Below are 16,027 nucleotides of genomic sequence, written 5' to 3' on the forward strand. Positions count from 1 at the left end.
GCTGCGAGCGTTAATTACGCCTCGCGAAAAATAATTAGACCCTTTCGCGTCTCGCGGACAAGGAGAACAGTATACAATTAGCGACGATCCTTGTTGAGAATTAATTAGGCTCGCCGCTGGCTGAGGCCGCTCTGCGACTTTGCCGACCGCGCGAAAATCGCGCCGCAATGAATTCTCTTCTTTCGCGGTCACTTTAGCGACACTCCTCAAAATTGGCACGTTCTTTGCCAAGATAAACATTAAAAATCGTGCAGAATATATGTTTGTTACCTTAACTCTCGAACGTCGGGATCAAGGTCCATTTGGACTCAGACTGTAAAAAATGGTATTTGGATGTCATGTTTCTGTTAACATTCTGACAGTTCCAGTTTTCACATGTTCCATTAATGTCTCTAGAAGGAATACCTTGAAAAATACGTTGACAAAAATTGATAAGTAAAATAATAAATGATCCTTTGCATACTCAGTTATACTTTTGTCAGAAAGGCCCGCCGTTCGAGTGTTAATTGTAGCAAACAGGAGGTAAGTATATATATATATATAGAATCTTGGTATAAATAATTTTAGTAGATCGGAAATGTTTTTTTGTTGTTGAAACAAAATTTCGAGCCTATCAATTATTATCCCTTGTCATTTTCCGTTGTAACTCTTTTTGACGATCAGACAAGTTTTATTTCGCGTATGTTTTATTCAGTATGAAATGTGACCGTAAATCATTTATGATGCATAAGCAGTGGATGTGTTAATAGTAAACATGGCTGAATACGATGATTGGATATGTTATTAGGTATACGGTGTCTAAAAGAGTTGTTCATTGCTCGATACATCGAAACTGAGTCCTATAACGATCTCAAACGAGACCACGTTTGCAATATAAATTGTCGTTGTCCAATTCTGGCTTCCGAGACTGTCTATCATGCAACTGGTTTTAACGAGCTCGTAAATATCGTGATCAGCAAACTGGGGAAATTCAAACACCATGATAACTTCCATCATCTAGAACCCAGCAGAGCTCTCGATCAATGGAACTTTTTCTGCAAATTGAACACGTGCAGTTTTCCACAGTATGTTAACGGTGTCTATTGAATTTTTTACGCTTTCAAATAATTTTAAAACTCAGCGATTGGAAAATTTTTTTTCGTTTCCGAATTCCAACGCACTCTCTACGGTCGTTACAATGTTTTTTTTTCTCCACACGAAGCTGATTATTTTAAAGTTGCCTCAATTAAAATTAACAGTTTTTTTATTCGTGATGTTATTTCATTAAACCAAATGTCGTATAGAAGCGTGAACATATTACTCAGATTTTGTGTATTTCAATATTTGGATATTCTTGAGACAAGCACTGAGTTCATATACTTTTTAAAATGAAAACGAAATTGAAGATAAAATAGGTTACAGTATTTATGACAACAATTAATTTGTTTACTAATTGTATTAATTTTAATTGAGAGGTATCATTAAAATAATCAGCTATGTGTGTATTTCTAGAAAAAGCATTGATGTTAAATATCTCGAAAAGATGTTTAAAGAAGATACCATTATTTTCAGTACATATTTGAAGCTCTACCATTGTACAAGGACTGATCAAAAAGTCAGAGTTACGCCTCTGGACCTTCCCAAGTCTACTAATTCTTTTAAAATTTCACTTCTTTGTCTTATGTTTAAAGGATTTTCCCGTTGAAGTGACCAAATAAATAAATAAATAAAATGAATAAAATTATAGACTGGTTTCTATATAGTGGCATAAATTTACACCATGAACATATTTAATATAAAGGTTTGATTTAAGTATTTTTTATTTGAATATTCATGAAATACAAAAATAATTAGTACATTTTGAAACATAAGTATAAGTAATTTATATGAAAATACATCAGTTCAATTCAATTTTCGGCATCAATAGGAGTAATTAAGTCCTCGGAAATCGTGTTTTGTTTCAAATTTTTAAAATAACTGTGATATATTGGGGGTATATAATTAAGCAAGTTCATCATGTCTTTGTATTTTGCTGAAGAAACAGGACGAGATCCAGCGTTTAACGGATCCATTTCTATTTGTGAATAACGCCTAGGTCTTCCTCTTTTTGGTGACAAATCCAAAGTTAGAAATTCATCTTTTTCATCTAAAGTTAGTTTATAAAACATTTTATAGTCATCTGCTGGCGGGTCTGGAGGTAGCCGCCATATCACTATAATATAATTTACAAAACTGCACTATTCTTTCGCACTTATAAAAATAAGTCCAGTGTGATCACAACTTTTTTAAAAATACTGAAAATAATTCAAAACAATACTTCACACACACTTATCACACGTTTCTATTTCTTTTACACTAAGCCCTGCAATTAATTTCTTGAGTACAGCGACTTACGCCACTTTCAAAATAAACATGTTTGTTATATCGTTAATTAGCAAAACTTCTCTCGAACAAATCTCAATAGTTCTCAACTTATTGATTGCAAATTTTTAAAAAATGAAAAGATACCGTGCAATTGTAATTAGTGTTACCATTAACTAGATTTTTTTGAAAAAGTGACTTATGCCACTTTCAAAATAAACGGCTCATATCGTTGACAATAAAATATGTTCGACAGCTGAACGTGTCTCTGATTTCAGTTCCGGAATCGGCCGACGCAAATCTGCACCCATATAAACGTCCAATCATAACTTTTAACGAGTTCATGCAGAGAACAATATTGCTCTTGTTAAACGGCGTCGGTGTCGTTGGTGTTGGAGCGAACGGTTTCGGTATCGATTAGCCTGTCATCAATGATTTCAGACGGCCCGTTGTAACTATGTTTCATTGCCGGTTTATAGATCCGGAATCGCGCAATTAATTTTCGGAAATTTAACGGTCGCCACCGTCGCGATAGGATAGCGCCGTTTGAATTAATGACATCGTGCAGGAACGCGTTCTTCTTCGGGATATATGAGGCCGGCACGGTTTAATTTCCTTTTCTTTCGCCGTGATCTACGAAGAAATGACACCGTTAACCGTGTTTCGTTTGTACCGGGTGTTTCATGATAAATCTCTCGTACCTTTAACTGTGCCGCACGTGGCAACGTTCAGTTTTCTTTTTAGGAGAGAGTTTAAAAGTTAATTGCTACGCTGTGAAATTGAGAGCTAATGTTCTTTGGACAATTTTAAGCTTGGAAATGAGTGTGAATTTGTGTGTCCAGGTTTAATATTCTGTGTTCTAGAAATACTTTGGAACATCGGTTTTAGTAAAGAATTGTGTTTGAAAATGAATTGTTTTGCGAAAAGATAAAAAGATCCCTTAAAAAGTTGGTTAATAATAATTTAAAAAAGCATTTTTGGCGATTGAGTAATATTTTTAATAAAACGTTGTGTTTGAAAATAAATTGTTTTGCATAAGAATTGAAAGAAAAATTGGAACCATAATTGTGGTCATTATAATTGTTTGTAACACGAAGTTCTTCAAAGAGTCATTTCTAGTAAAATCTAGTTACGAACTAAGCATTTTAATGACTTTAAATAAAATTATTATAATTAATGATTCTTTAAATAAGATTATTATAATTTAATTATATTTTATATATATATATATATATATATATATATATATATATATATATATATATATATATATATATATATAATCGTGCATATGTAGGTTATTCTAGATATAAAAGATTCAGAATAGTAATAAGAAATAGTAAGTCTTATGGTAATTAATTAGATTATGATAATAGTGTCCTGCGATGAAAAGAACGAAGGACTCAGTAACAAAAATAACAATAGCTAGTGCTAAGCACAACAATTAAATTTAGTAAAGTAAAGTACGCTACACATCCAGAAAAAAACGAATAATATACTATCCATGGCAATTAAAAGCGGCACTACTTTTAATTTACTTTAAGACACTCGGTTTCACAAAATTTAATTTATCGACGGTGGAATAATTTTATTTTATAAATATTCACGTCTCTTGTAACCGTATACATATTCCCCATCGAAAATAAAATATTAATTAACGTGTCCGTCCGAAAATGAATAATTAATAATTCGAGCCTCGCGATTGTACAGAATTGTTCAAAATGCACTGTCATGCCGGCGTAAATAATTTTATGAATGCATGCTAACAATTTTATTGCTTCGACAGTCCCCGGCTTCGTAACAGAATCCGCGTTTTGTTGCATTGGTTCTCCGGAAAAGCATTGTTCAATCAATAATTCGATTGACTCGACAATATTCATTATCATTGATACGCTTATTCTGTATTTGTTATTTTGATTGCGTGAGGGCGTACAAATGAAGTGCATTCGTCGCAGATAAGCAAATTATTTTGAAATTCATCGCGAACTCGTAGGGAGACATTGAATTTTGAAGTGCAACCATTCGAACGCTGTTACTTTAGAATTACAACTTTCTGAGCGAATGGCTTCAAAGTAATTGATTTAGAACAGGGGTGTCAAACTCAAAAGCTAACTTGGGCCAAATAAACAATGCTTAACTTTAGATGGGCCGCAAAAAAAATCAATGTTCATAGAAACAAATATTTTTATTTTGACTAGTACATTGTAATAAACATATATAAAGTTAAATTATTGTTTACGTCCTGATACTTGACATAAAAAATGTTCATCTCGGGACGCATGCGGCCCGCGGGCCGCGAGTTTGACACCCCTGATTTAGAACATACGATTTCATAATTTAGGGAGGACACTGAAGACATTCTGATAATATCAATTCATCTAACAATGAAAAGAGACATATATATATATATATATAAATTCGTTAATTTAGCCTGCATTAAACTTCGCTTGAAGATGATTAAATAAGCAGTACTTGTACAACTTCCTTCTTCTACTTCTCTTTCATTTAATTATATTTCGATGAGGTCCTTAAAGGAAGTCCTTTAACAAAATTAAATCGAGTCAACTTTGTCCATGTGTACACGCACGTTGCGCCATTGTATTTGTCTGAGAATATCATTAAGCACCGTTTTATCACAAGTTCCAACTTAAAACAATAGAAAGAAATATAGCGAATCGTTACGTATAAGACATTTCTGACGAGACCAGTTACAAAAAGAAAATTGGCCAGTAAATTGTATGCATTTCTAATAAAAAGAAATAGGTCAAATACATCATTTAAAAAGTATAAGAAGAATGTAAGACTGCTATAACATTCGACTTACAAAACTCTTATGCAGTTAATTTTTTTTTTAACATAAAATGTTGTCCTATCTTTATGACTTGTTAAACTAACCAGTTAAAAAGGATATATTCTTTATTAAATTATATATTTTATATAAGTGTTATATTTAAACAATATATGAAGAAAATCAAACATAAAGTTTAACCATTTACACTATAACAACGTGTCAAATTATGTACTTCGTTCATATAAAAATAAAATTCTCCACTTCTATTATCGATATTTAAACATTGAAGCAATGGTTGACATTTAATCAATATAAATTTTGTTTCCCGTCTAGGAATCTATTAAATTCGCAGAAGCGCTGTTCAACACAACTGTGAAAGAAATCGTAGTGCAAAGTACAATAACATTAATTACAGTAACTTACACGCTTCTCAAAGAGATCGCAACAGTTAATTTCTACAGAAAATATCTACTTTCTTAATTATTTGATCTTTGTCCTAGTTTTCAAAGGAATTCAGATGAATTGCCAGATAAAATCCATTCCCGCCGGAAAAATCTCTGATTCGAAAATCGGGGACGAACCGAGCGGAGTGAATTATGCAGTCGGCTTCCTAATGAATGGCGACTTAGCGACTTTAAATGGAGGGTTCCTCTTTGCGCCGCGGAAATTCAAATTCCCATTGAACGGGCTCTGATCGAGGGGCCAGAAAAAGTACGCTATACGATCTCGCGAATCTCCTGAGCGACGAGAGAAAAACGTACAGCGAAAATTCCTGGGTCCATCGAAGTGCGAAGTGCTTCCAATGCCGGGTAAATAGCTGCGAGCTTCGCGAAGTCTCTGATTGAAAGCTCGGATATTCTCCGCGACTGCCGGATGAAAGTTGGCTCGGCCGAGCTTCGGAAGATTGCCACAGAAAACGCGTCTCTGTTTTCTTTTATCTTTCTCCGACCGCGTCCCGCTCGGGAACGTGTAAGCCACAACTCCGTAACGTTTTATTGACAATTGTACAGCGAAAATGATAAAAGTAAGTGCTCGAAGAGAGACTCCGGCGCGAACCAAAAACCGCCACACTGTTTACGGTACTTCTGCATTATCCAGGAATATCTCTTCAAACATGGTTACCGCCCAAATACCATTTTCCTTCTGACGCTATCTTCCAGAGTGTCGGAAGCCAGGGCTGCTTTACTCTCGATTTTTATTCTTTTACAATCGTTTTGTATTTGACCGCGAAAATGGCACATGAGCCATTTTATTTTCGACATCAACGTATCTGCCGTTTTGGTTCTATCTCAGATTTATTTTTGATTGAAATTTTGTTAGGTTTTGGCTAAATTAATATATCTATTCTTTCGTTAAAAATGATTGATACATTGCATGTACTTTAACAGTCTAATCGGTGTATTAGATTAACGATTGTGTTGAAGTAATTCATCTTTGTTCTTCTAATTTTTGCAACCCTCTTTCCACTATGATATTAATTATGTACGACATTATATCTATTATCTAACAACGAAGGCAACCAGCAAAGAATCACCGATTGCTACATAAGTGGGTTAGAATCATTTTCGGAAATGTTGAGTTATGTTTTAAAATGTTATCCATACATGCCAAAATGTTAAAAAGACAAGCGAAATAAATTATAAAGTTACTATAAATTAGCTTAACTATAAATTATCTTAACAATTTTGGTTAGTAAACAATACACATGTTAATAAAGAGATATGACTTGCGCCACTTTGATTCTAACCCACTCAAATGTCAATACCATAATAGAAAAATAACATAAGAGGACAACTAAAGCGTTCGTAGTGTGTAAATGAGTTTGTCCAATTTTGATCGCATCCGAAAATTCCTTTATCATTATTTCAAGGCTGCTACGATGATTCCACGAGGCTTTTTGCGGGCGAATAATATTACAAAACGGGACGGTAGGCGTGGAACGTGATCGGAACTGACCCAAGCGAGTCGTCTTCAGGCTTCCGATGCTTGTGCTTCGGTAGTCTTTGATACGAACCCCTGGATATTGTTGACGAGTGAGGGATGAAAATCTGCTCGGCGAGCTTCCGGCGAGTTCTCAAGAGAAAAGCTCCAATCACTGCGCTGTTGCCTTTTATCTCTGCTCGATGCTGTTTCCCTTTTGGCTCTAAAACGCCTCGGCCCGAGACCCGCGATGCCTTGCTGCATGGCGAATCGTGCAGCAAACGTCATCAAAATATCTCGCCGATAACGTTTTACATTAGGCAAAACATTCTACGTCAATCGTATGAAATAAAAGTCAAATGATAATGTATCGCCCGCGATGCATTTTCTAATAATTTCAATAATCTCATTTCTTTATTTAACCCTTTGCACTCGAGTGGTGACTCTGAGGCACCACTAAAAAATTGTTACATCACGTTCCAAGATAATTTTTATATTATCAAAGTTTAGATATAAAAAATTATTAAGAGTCTAACTGTTGTACGAGTCACAAGACTAAATTTCATATGCACAAAATGCACTTTGTCGTGTAAAATGGAAATACCACAAGTCAAAAAAATTAATTTAGATTTACAGTTAAAATGGCTTCGAGTGCAAAGGGTTAAGTCATCTTGAATGCGGTCTGGCCATATTTGGAAAACATGAAACAAACGTGAAGGCGTCTCTAGTTTCAGAGCTCTTTATCTACTGTTTATTCGATTCAGCGCGCTCTTTGCGATTCGAATTAGGCATACGACGCACGCATCCGAACGGGTCTGAGTCATTCAGATTCCTAAACGTGGTACCGGCACGTTGCAGTCCGCGATTGTGTAATGAATCTGATATAAAAGTTGCAATCAAGCGTCTAGAAATCTTTTAATTAAGACCAAGTGGAGGAGAAATATTGTAAAGTAAAAGATACAAAAGCGAAATATTTTAAAATTATGTGCCGCAATTTAATCCCTTATATCCTTCCGTGTTACAAATTTATGATACGTGTAATATGCAGTACACGAGACGGCTAGAAATAGTACTAAACATGACCAGAACTGGCGTACAAGTGACCGGAAACAATGAAAAACGCGTATTTTACTATTTTTGCATACTGTAATCATTCAAGAAACATTTTATTACCATATTGCAAGTTAGATGTCAAAACTACCGTTATTAAATAATCTATTAAAACTTGCGTATTTCTTACGTGGTGCATGACTTTAAGAATACTTTTGTTGAAATTCAGATAAATTCTTAACTCGACCACACAACCGGTACATCTACCCTATAGAGATAACAAAGGCCACGATTTAGGGGCTGTCATTTTCGTTATCGTTCCAATTTGAGGCGCATTCGAATTTTTACCGCGGCATTAGTGCGTCGCTTACCTAAATGTGCAAGGTGTGAGGACACTTGCAGAGGTAGTCGACACGGTATCGCAGCGTCGAGAGTAAAAATACCTTTATCGGCACGATAAAAGTTTCACGGCGCTGTTCATTGGCGCCCCCGTGGATTTCAATTTTATTGGCGCGTCGCGCGGCGCTTTTCGGAGAGGAATGGTACGTGCTTAATATTGCAAAACGAGACTGGAGGCTTGTAACGCGACCGGAATTGACCCGGTGGAGCCGTACTTAGTTTCTCGCCGCTTTTGCATTGCGGAGTCATGCAGATATGCACAGTCGCGAGTCCTTGAAACGTCGAGACGTTTGCACAAGTGGCGTTCAATAAATTATTAAACGCCTCTGATCGATTACTGCATCGTATCGGTCTACGACAGCGTCGCTCTGATATCTATTCAATTTTATATGTACGTGACGCGTGTCGACATGGTAAATAATCATTTACTTGACCATCGAACAGCAGTGTTGCTCGAGTGTAACGAGATGTAGTAATTTGTAAAACATTTCGGTTTATCGGAGACACGAATTGCACAGTGGGATTCGACGAAATGAATTCTTTTGCGAGTGCATAGCAAAGTGCATCATTATACATTTTACGATCTCGCTATATTTTTCACTTGTTACGAAAACATGCGTGCCCACTCCGAATTTCATTTAGCCGGATGCACCGACGCGGCGATGCGCTTTTAAATCCAACAAATCCACTGTCTCTGTCATAAAAGCGGCGAATTTTCACCGGTAATTTGTATTTGGACAAGGTACGCAAACGAGAATAGCTACTCTGTTGAAAAATAACTTTTCCCGAGAAATATTTCCATTTCGTTATGGGCTAGACACTACATAACTCGGTTTCTGGGAAATGAATTTCTCCGGTTCATCTTATGGCATACACGAAACCGGCATTACGAATTACGACACTTCTGAAACGACCAGAACGCGTCTCCACTCAGGCAAAAATATGTCCGAAAGGAAAATATTTACAGATACTTGTACGATTTCCTTTGATCTTGCCCGCCTTGTCGCCGAGTCCCTGACTCGCGTGCTTCGCTTCCATTTCTATCATAAGAATGTCTGAGAAACTCTTTGTATCTGTCGCGAAAAATCGAAAGTGGTAATTATTAACTCGGTTACGCGAACCCTTGGTTAGCGTTTATTCTGCACCTCTGATTCCATTTCGACGTAGATGACCTTCCGTTGGGCACGTTCAGTGTCGAATCACAGGCACAACAATTTTCCACAAGATCCGAATAATATAATTTAATTAATGGAGCCGAAGCTGAAAGGAACATTGATCATGAATTTAAGATTAGTAATTTAGATTGTAATCTTTAAATCACTCAACTAGCAATACATATTGATCTTGAAAATTCGATCGAAGAATGATACCTGGAAAGTTATCCAGAGTAAATTAACATTAAAGTCGTCGACAGTGATTCCAGATGATCGATTGCAGATTTTCTATTTTCTATTTACTGTAAATAGAATATTTCAAATAAATTAATGGATAAATGTCTGCATTTAAGCATACATTGTAATTTAGAATTTATTTACATATGTGGGTTCTAAACCCTTTATTGTATTAAAAATATTAGAATTATACAACAATTCTACAAAAATTGTACAGAAATTATATAGAACTATCGTAGGGTCATAATAGTTGTAAAGCGTTACATTTAAATTTTAAAAGTACAAAAACTGTTCAGTGATTCGCATAATTTATTTACTGTAATGAAAATCTATTCACGCTATTGAATTGGCCATAGTTCTATGAAACTCTTGTGTTAAGAAAGAATGATGCCTTAGGGCAACTAATAACGATCGAGTAAAATCAAGATAAAAATCTTGGTATTTCTACAATGAAACGCGTAAGCATCAATCATTCTGCTTAGTTCATTTAAGGTTAAATGTTAAGTGCAGTAATAGAATAAGGTTAAATGAAGTAATATCCTGACCGTATCCTCTTATCTCCGACACATTTTCGTGCAATCAAAATTCTATTTAATATTCGAACGAATTTTTAACAAAATAGTAACTTACTTTGCGTCGTTTATCATTTTATTTATCAGTCTTTTCAACATATTCGTTAAGGAATTCCTTTCTAGACACATTAGTTTTCCTTCAGTCATTAATTAAACATGTGCAAAAATTTAAATTAATTTTCAGAAACTAGAGAATCAAATAACAATATTTGTACTCTGGGTCCAAATGAACCCGAGCCCCGCCATCAGAGTTTTAATTACTTCCCGCGTAACTTCTTTGTTTCACACTTGAATTATTCAATCTATGGTAATAAATAGAATCTATGGTAATAAAGAATCAGCTGCAATTTAAAACCGTGGAAAGTTAAAAAAAAATTCGCTTCACTAAAATAATTTAAAGATGGAAGTCTCTAACTCCAGTCTCTGGCAACAGATGCATTTCACGTTCCACAGAAAAATCCATAGTCTAGCAATCAGTGTGGACTGGCTTCATCACCATAACACACCGTACTATCACCGTTCCTTCGATTCGGATAACCAAAGTTCCATTTCAAGTTCTTGACGACGAGACAGTAAAACCGTTCGCAGCTCGTGTTTCACATCGGCGAGACTCAGAGTCATTACCACGTGCACGTTTTACGATAATTGAACGACGGTTTAAGTTTTCGGTAGTCGCGCAGAATTTGGTCGGATCTCGGCTGAGCACCGTAGAAAATAATAGCACCGACATGGTCACCGCCATCGTTTCCGTCCTCGACGACGCGTCGTCGTCTGAATGCCCATAGAAAAGTTAGGAGAACGTGGCGTGCTTAACGCTCAATCCCCGCAGACGGTTCGCATTAGCGGGCCGTGGCTTATCGCGGTTAAATGCCGCGCTCGTAAATCTGATCGCGTTTGCACGCTGCGCCGGCCGAGTTTACGCTCTGTTCCGGCCGCGAGTCGTTTGTAGCGTGTCGTCGTTCACCGTTCACGTTCAACCATGCTCGAGGAACCAGCCGCGAGAAATCGTGTTTAGGGCAGGCAAACCCCTCGAGAAACTTCCGGGAGCGTTAATTCGAAGACAAACACCGAATACCTAAGAGAAGCTCGATTAAGATCTTCTAAATTACCACGTGACGCCCTGCGGCGGTGCGTCCATGTCGGAACACTGTTCGGAAAATTGTAGGGACTAATGAAAATATTGTTACGACTATGCGAAGAAGTTGCCTCCCACAGCGATTTGAAATGGAACCAGGAGAAGTCGATTTTCGAATCGAGATTGTGGTTCCCCAGTCAACAGTAACTCTTGAATAATAGAAAAAACAGCAGATCGATGATAGACCCCAACGAAGACTCAGGCGTATACAGGGTGTACGCGAGAGGTTTTGTCACCGCTTCTTTGATATTTCCGCTAGTGCAATTGAAAACTCTTTCAGACACAATTTTATCAGTATTTAATGAGCTACATGCTCGCATATTCTTATCTCTCGAAAAATGTTTGTTATGTGAAAATGTCAAAGTCACCTTGACTTTCTTAAATGACGCTACATCTTTGGTGTAGTATACTATGACCTTGAAATGACCTAGAACTTGAAAATTTTGCACAAACGTAATTTTAATGAAAAATTTTATTTTCTGCAAAGAAATTAGATTACGTTAGATGTTCGAACGATAATAAAGTGATAAATAAATGAAATAAATGTGAAATACGAACATAAAATAAGAATTAGAAATCAACATATCATAAGAAAATATAATTCATATTTTCGTTCAATGTAAATCCGATAATATATTCAAGCGAGCCGGATTTAAAATACCGATAAATGAGAGTAGCATACGTAATGGCTGGAACGAGCGGAACAGGGTTCATTTGCGGCTTCGTAGAGCATTATACAGCACACGAAGTTCTCCATTCGGCCTTGCACGGTGTGCGACAGCGAAGTGTCGAGACCCACTCATAATTCACGGAGAGATTGATGAACGATCCGGTTCGCTTTCGGATGGTTCCCAGTGGGGTTTATCGCTATAGCAGTTTCGCGTATATCCCGTCCCCCCCCTGCACCCCCGCAGCATTGTTTGGCTTTAACTACTTTTCAACTAAGTTGCTCGTCTATCCGTTTCACGGAAATTGGCCGCGCTGTCGTCGTTGTCGTTCAATATAATGGAGTCGAAGGTGCATACCGGTTGTTAAACGACGGTGTCCTTTCCACGGGAATGGTTCTAGAAAGCATAGCGTGTTCGATCACGCGTGGAAGATGGACGCGCTGATGAGTGGACACGAGCCGTTCAGTCGCTCGGAAAGGAAAACGAAAAACGTTACTGTGTCGAGCATAACTCTCGACCGTGGATTTCGTTCTCGTCGGCAGCAAGACGGCTTGATATGTTAATTAACCTTTGCGCCGTGGACCACGGACATTTACATATCAATTTAGCTCCGCGACAGCGACTCTGCGATCGAAATATTGCGTTTCGAAATTTTGCTGTTTTATTGCTCGTTATCGCGTGCCAATCGTAATCCGGAATCGAACGTAATTAAGCGTTTATATGCGATTGCTTGACTACTGAAGGTCTCTTTGCAACTGTAAATTTGTGTAAAATACATATAAATCTGTTGTCATGTTGTAGCACACGAATATTGTGGAACATTGTTACCATGTTAAGTGCTGAAAATCAGCATCAAGAATTCTCACAATAGCTGAGTAATTTGTTTAACACTAGATTTACGGAAAATGACGGATCCCTAATTTTTTAATTTACAATTATTCATATCGTAAAGACACGTATATGAGTTATTTATTCAATTTATATGTTACTTATAGTAAATGTTACAATAACACTTGTTAAAAATCAGGATAAATGTCTTATTATTACTTCTATAAACTAATATAAAACAGCTGTTTTTTGTACACCGCAAATCTACTGTTAACGAAACTAAAAAACTAAAAGTTTAGAATTTATCATAGCATTAACACTTTTGTATTCTAAACATTCTATTAAAATTCAATTAAATGATATAACTGAATGGATGAAATTTATACATATAAAACAAAGATTATATTAAAAGAATTTAAGGTTATTTATTATCATTGTCAACTCACTGAAATCACTAAAGAAGCAAATAAAATCTGACTCATGTTTGTTGCAACTGATAAAGATCACTTCTATTTTGCACAAAGATCCGCAATCCAGAAATCACGGTCACGGTTCGCACTCGCAGGCAAGAGTCCAACTGCAACTACTGTAGAAAAGGAGAATTAGAATTTTGGATTCGAGATTCACGCCTAACCGATCTGGTGTCTGTTTCAGGGGGCCGGTGACCAGTAGCCGAGTGTATCCGAAAATTCTAAAGTGGACATGCGTGCCGCGGCTCGACCAGAAGGTGGACACCGATGACGCAGGGTAAGTGTTCAGGTCAAGTGCCGACATAAAGAGGGGCCATGGGGGTCGACGAAAATCGCCGGGCACGCGAGCGAGCAGACGCGTTACCATAAATGGTTTGTGGCGGGCCAAACGAGCACGTTTCTCAAACCATTAGGTGAAAGGCCCTGGCCGGCATCTCCGTGTCTCTTTTTAACCCTCCTCATCGGTTCGGTCCTCTTTCCTCATTAACTTGATTGCCCGATACCTCTCGTGGTGGTAACAAACCTCTGGCATACGCTGCCGATCTCTCTCTCTCTCTCTCTCTCTCTCTTTCTCTCTCTCTCTTCCACACACGCACACACTCTTTACCGGTCCCTCTGTCTCCCTGCGCAGTTGCTTCCTGCTTGGTACGCGGGCCGCGCGTCGAGTGGAACATGAAAAATGGCCCAATTAATTTTTCACCGTCCCCTCCCACGCGAGCCCGCCGATTATTGTACCGTTAATTGCTTCCGCGACCCGCCGCTCGAGTGTCATTGTAAATTTTAATTGCGCCATCTCGATGAACGGACCGTTTGCTCGCCGGGGGCGTTCGTAAATGGAACAGGTTAACGAAACCAACGGAAAACCCAGGGAGAGATTGACCATTGTGGGTCCTCCAACGTATCCCGGTCCCGCTTCGACGTTCACGGTCCCACGATTGGATAGATCATGCACGAAACTACTGTGCTCCGTTCAGGCTTAGGCACGGTCTAGGTACAATGAAACAGCGCGGCCGTTTACTATGGTGAATTGAGGAAAGCAGTCGAATTTGAAGCAGTAACTCGGGTGGAACTAATATCGAGATTAAATTCTATCGCGAGTCGAATGTTTTATTCGGATAAGAATTATTCATTATTCGTAACAAATTACTCCATTTATTTGAATAATTCTTCATTTCCTATTCGAACAAGTCGTTCGGATAGAGATTCTATTGGGTTGGCAACTAAGTAATTGCCGATTTGTTCAATGAAATAAAAAATTTTTTTTACTTGGAATGAAGTTTAATCTGTAATGTATTTTCCATTTTGTTCGATGACCTTTTGCCATCTCTCCGACAACTTGAAAATTCCATGCTCGTAGAAAGTCTGATCCTTTTCGGCCAAAAACTGAGTTAAGTGAGATTTTACAGCGTCATCGTCATTAAAAGTTTTACCACGAAGGGAGTTGTCCAGGGATCGAAATAAGTGGTAATCCGATGGCTCGAGATCAGGACTATATGGTGGGTGTAACATCAATTTCCAACCAATATTCATCAATTGTTGCCGAGTGGACAAAGATGTGTGCGGCCTAGCATTGTCCTGGTGGAAAATGACACCTTTACGATTGACGAATTCTGGTCGCTTTTCCTTGACCGCTGCATTCAATTTGTCCAGTTGCTAACGTTCACGGATAATAAAAAATAACATAATAATAATAATAATAATAATAATAATAATAATAATAATAATAATAATAATAATAATAATAATAATAATTTTATAATAATAATAATAATAATAATAATTTTATAATATAACATTTACGGATATCATAAAAATGGGAGTGAGAGACATCTATATAACTGAAATCGGCAATTACTTAGTTGCCAACCCAATAGAATTATTCGAATAATTGTTGACTGTTTTTCTTGCGTAATTGTTTTTAGCATATATGTGTTGTAAATTTGAATCCCGGAATGTAGAATGACTACCTTTGCACCCGAAGGAATATTATTTAAATGAGTTATGCATCAATGATCAATCTTTCCAAAAGTAACAAACTTTTCAATGCAGCAGGTGGAAAGAAAGTTAACTGTAAAAATTAACGTCGAAGAAATTAAGCAATAAACTATGGAGAAATATTATATTGTATAATTTGTATTCATATCAATCACTTTCTTGATATGTTTCTTGTTTCAATGAGAGATCAGTCAAATAGAGTAACAAATAACATGAGACACGTGTTATGAGCATACGTTATTTTCGAAACTTTGCGACGTTACATGGAGCGAACAACATTTTTGGAATAGTTTCGGTTTGTACCATTTGAAAGCAGCTGCGTTTCTTTGTAAAATCGACACACGTTGGCTGCTGAACGAATTTTTTTCACTGAGTTGTTCAACTTCAAAGGGAACACCGTACCTTTCTACGTTTTCAAAAGTGCTAAAAGTTCATTTTTCCTTTAACTCGCTGTATCTCCCCAAGGTA

General features: G+C 37.0%; 1 protein-coding gene across 1 annotated transcript in view; it reads left to right on the top strand.

The window, feature by feature from the left end:
• Window positions 1–16,027, top strand: part of LOC143258959 (CD151 antigen) — a 208,801-nt gene that overhangs the window by 56,472 nt on the left and 136,302 nt on the right. The window contains exon 2 of the mRNA XM_076519626.1: window positions 13,749–13,841. The gene's annotated coding sequence lies outside the window, so the exon portion shown is untranslated. The remainder of the gene's footprint in view (window positions 1–13,748; window positions 13,842–16,027) is intronic.

This window comes from Megalopta genalis, chromosome 3, assembly GCF_051020955.1.
Source record: "Megalopta genalis isolate 19385.01 chromosome 3, iyMegGena1_principal, whole genome shotgun sequence".
NCBI lineage: Eukaryota > Metazoa > Arthropoda > Insecta > Hymenoptera > Halictidae > Megalopta > Megalopta genalis.